Here is a 3,821-nt window from a genome sequence, read left to right as displayed (position 1 = left end):
GAAGAGCGTGTCAAACAGTCCCCCTTGCCTCGTGGGCCCGGCCCAGCTCCCCCCCAGTACACCAGCTGGTATAGCTGGGGGAGGCTGCGAGGTGGGAGGGCTCCGATCCACCGTTAGGGTAACTTGTCATATTTTATGCTTTAAAGTTGAACCTGTTTATAGAGTTGTGAATTACAGTATTGTTTAAAGTTTTCTTTTATATTCAGCCTTATTTAATCATTACATAAGTTTTTTATAGCCTCATTATTATCTGAACTTTTCCTTTTGCTGGTGTCTGCAATCAGCTGGCCTTGCCTCTTGCAAACAGCTTATGGCCTTGAGTTTGCTCACATGATGTTTCTTTCCTTTTCTATCATTATGAGAAGTTTTTCTAACACAACATAGTAATAATTTTGTTACCAGCTCAAATTAACAGAACTTGGCAGTAACCGGCTGAATCAGAGGGATGAAATAATTGGATATGTTAATGAAAGGTGATAAGGGAGACCAATGGACAATGCCCAAAGACACCAGAAAAATACCATATTAAGAGGTGTGCTTGTGATGGGTCTGTTAGACAAAGGAATATGCTGACAGGATAAAAGATGGACAGTATGCTGACCGCAGAGAAACCAATCTGAAAGCTAAGAGTCATCAAAGGAGTGAAGATGAAGAAAAGCATAAAGGGGGCAGCAAGAAACTTTGTTGTCGTTATCATAAATCCAACCTTCAACACCTGTCTGGATCATCCCAGCCCACATTCTACCCTTTGCTTCCAGGAACTGAGTGGCCATCTTTTCTGTTGAGCAAAGTAACATCTTGGATTGGGTGAGATTATTGTACTGCATGTTTGTCTCTCTCTGAATATAGAAACTGCTAAGATAACACTTGTTGTATTAATAAAGTTAGACTTTGATTTTAAGACACTGAGTTGTCTGCATTTAACTAGACTTGGATTTTAGGACACTGAGTTGTCTGCATTCATATTTCCCGTTCCACTTAAGGGTTAATTGTGCCGATCTCTCAGCACTATCTGGGAGACAGTGGTGCTAACACCCTCCCAACAACCCCCTCCAGCTCAGGTGGGCAAAGCCCAGCTAGCAGCTCAGTGCTGCTTGCTTTGACCTCCTTCCCTGCTGACAGCCTGGGAGCTGGGAATGGGGCTGAGGTGCACCTTCCTGCTGGCCAGGAGGGCCAGTGCAGGCCAGCTTGATCACCCCCAGACTGAACAGACGAATGTCTGCTGGGTTGGGACGGTGCTCTAAATCATGGTGCTTTATGTAAAATGCTATGAGTTAGAGCCGGGGGCTGAACATCTTTCTACGCCCTATGTCTCCAGTCTCGGTGAAAAATCTGTATCCCCTTGACTTGTAAACTCTGTATTGCCTTGACAACTGGCATTCAGACATTTTTATGCAGATGTCAATGGTCCAACAATTTTCTGATTCCTCACCTTCTTGAAGTCTTCTTCGGCAATCCCTCACAGTCGAGGATGATTTGTCTTCTATGAATGTCTTATCTGTGGGTCCAAAGATGGCTGACAAGGCTGATCCAGGATCGACAGATTGATGCAACTCCGGCCCGTGTTTCCGTGTTGGGTGGGTAGCTCTGGATTCCTGATTCAGTCCATGATGCTGTTTCTGCCGCTCCCACTTTTTCCTCTCATGTTGTTGTTGTTGTAAGGTTTCAAAGTACTGAGATCCTTGCAGCATCCTTCCTTGAGATTCTTCCTCCATTTGGGGTGGTCCTGGGTGATAGCTTCCCAAGAGTTGATGTTGATGTTGCATTTTTTTGAAGTTGGCCTTGAGGATATTCTTGAAGTGCTTTCTCTGCCCTCCTCTTGAGCATATGCCTTGACTGAACTGGGATAATAATTATCACTACTGTCATCCATGAGTTCATTTTGTGCTATCTGCTCTTTGTTCAATCTTTATTTTTTTGTAGGCAAGGAGGATATTTTGGTGAAAACAAAGTTTGCATCAGTAGAGAAAATAAACTGGAGCTTAGTATCAAGGTACCGTCAGGAAAATGGGAAAATATAAAGAAGCAACAACAGTGTTGGTCAGCCTGATATTCAATGGCCAGTCACTCAGCATTTTAACCGATTCTTGAGCAAGAGTTCATACAAGCTCGATTTACCTCCTATCATTCCTTATTTTGAATCCATTATTATCTCCCTTCTTAAGTTAACTATCCCAGTCTTTTCAAACTTATTCCAGTGCCTCTGTTGATTCTTATAGATTCATAGATGTTAGGGTCGGAAAGGACCTCAATAGATCATCGAGTCCGAGCCCCTGCATAGGCAGGAAAGAGGGCTGGGTTCAGACGACCCCAGCCAGATGCTTATCTAACCTCCTCTTGAAGAACCCCAGGGTAGGGGAGAGCACCACCTCCCTTGGGAGCCCGTTCCAGACCTTGGCTACTCTAATTGTGAAGAAGTTCTTCCTAATGTCCAGTCTAAATCTGCTCTCTGCTAGCTTGTGGCCATTATTTCTTGTAACCCCCAGGGGCGCCTTGGTGAATAAAACCTCACCAATTCCCTTCTGTGCCCCCGTGATGAACTTATAGGCAGCCACAAGGTCGCCTCTCAGCCTTCTCTTGCGGAGGCTGAAGAGGTCCAGGTGCCTTGGTCTCTCCTCATAGGGCTTGGCCTGCAAGCCCTTAACCATTCTTCTCCCCCATCTCTTTTTATTTCTGCTTTCTCTCTCTTTTTGAGGTTCAGTTACCCACTTGGGTACATCCAGGTCAGGATATACATTTACACATCAACCTTATAATATTTATGGTGGTACTTTCTCAAATTCCTTATGCATCCCAACATGGGTGGAGCTAGGATTGTGAAAAGCCAGGGTGCAGATGGTGTGCTGCCTCATCACATTACACACGTCACCTTTTTCTCCAGTTAAAACTGACCTAGAAGCTTTACTAATATGTTAGGGGCTTAGCAGCTGTATCCTTCAATTTAAGATGGAAGCAAATCTCACTTCGTTGAAAAGAGTTAAAAAAAAAACAATTGGCCGGGCTGTGAAATAGGAGTGGCATTACCAGGAGCAGCAAAGAGAGAGCATAATTGGGGAAGAGAGGAGAGTTTGCTTAGGGAAACATCAAGACGTGTGGCGATGTGTAGGGGATGCACATGCACCCCCTGAGAGCACTGTTGCACCCCCGACCAGCCAGCACTCCCGGGGGGACGGGGCAGGTGAGAGCACTGGTCTCCCCCCGGAGCGCCGGGCAGGAGTGGGGGTGCCAGAAGCGGTCCCCCAGCAGCCAGAAGTGCCAGCGGAGATCGCCCGTGGGGGAGATCAGCTGCAGGGGGACCCCTCCACCCTGGTTGCTGACAGCCTCCGGAGGCACCAGTCTCCCATGGTCAAGACCATTAAGGAGGCAGAGCGGGTTGCTGACACCTGCGGATCGAAGCTAAGAAGGGATCCGGGGTCAGCCGTGAACTCAAGCGACTCCCGCAGCACTGAACGCCGCCAGGCAGCTGCTTATACACTTTGGGTGGAGCAGAAATCAACGCGGCCACCCTGGTTGCTGACAGCCTCCGGAGGCACCAGTCTCCCATGGTCAAGACCATTAAGGAGGCAGAGCGGGTTGCTGACACCTGCGGATCGAAGCTAAGAAGGGATCCGGGGTCAGCCGTGAACTCAAGCGACTCCCGCAGCACTGAACGCCGCCAGGCAGCTGCTTATACACTTTGGGTGGAGCAGAAATCAACGCGGGGGGGAGGGACGGAGGGAGCCTCGGCCCCTGCATCCTGACACTTCAGTGGCCGCGGGGGCCTCCAGCCCTGGTGCGGGCGCGGGACGGCGCTGCTGGCTCCTCGAGTACGGGCCCCCGGG

This window comes from Alligator sinensis, unplaced genomic scaffold, assembly GCF_000455745.1.
Source record: "Alligator sinensis unplaced genomic scaffold, ASM45574v1 scaffold83_1, whole genome shotgun sequence".
Lineage (NCBI taxonomy): Eukaryota > Metazoa > Chordata > Crocodylia > Alligatoridae > Alligator > Alligator sinensis.
The sequence above is the reverse complement of the archived record's forward strand: the minus strand, read 5'-3'. Positions refer to the sequence as shown.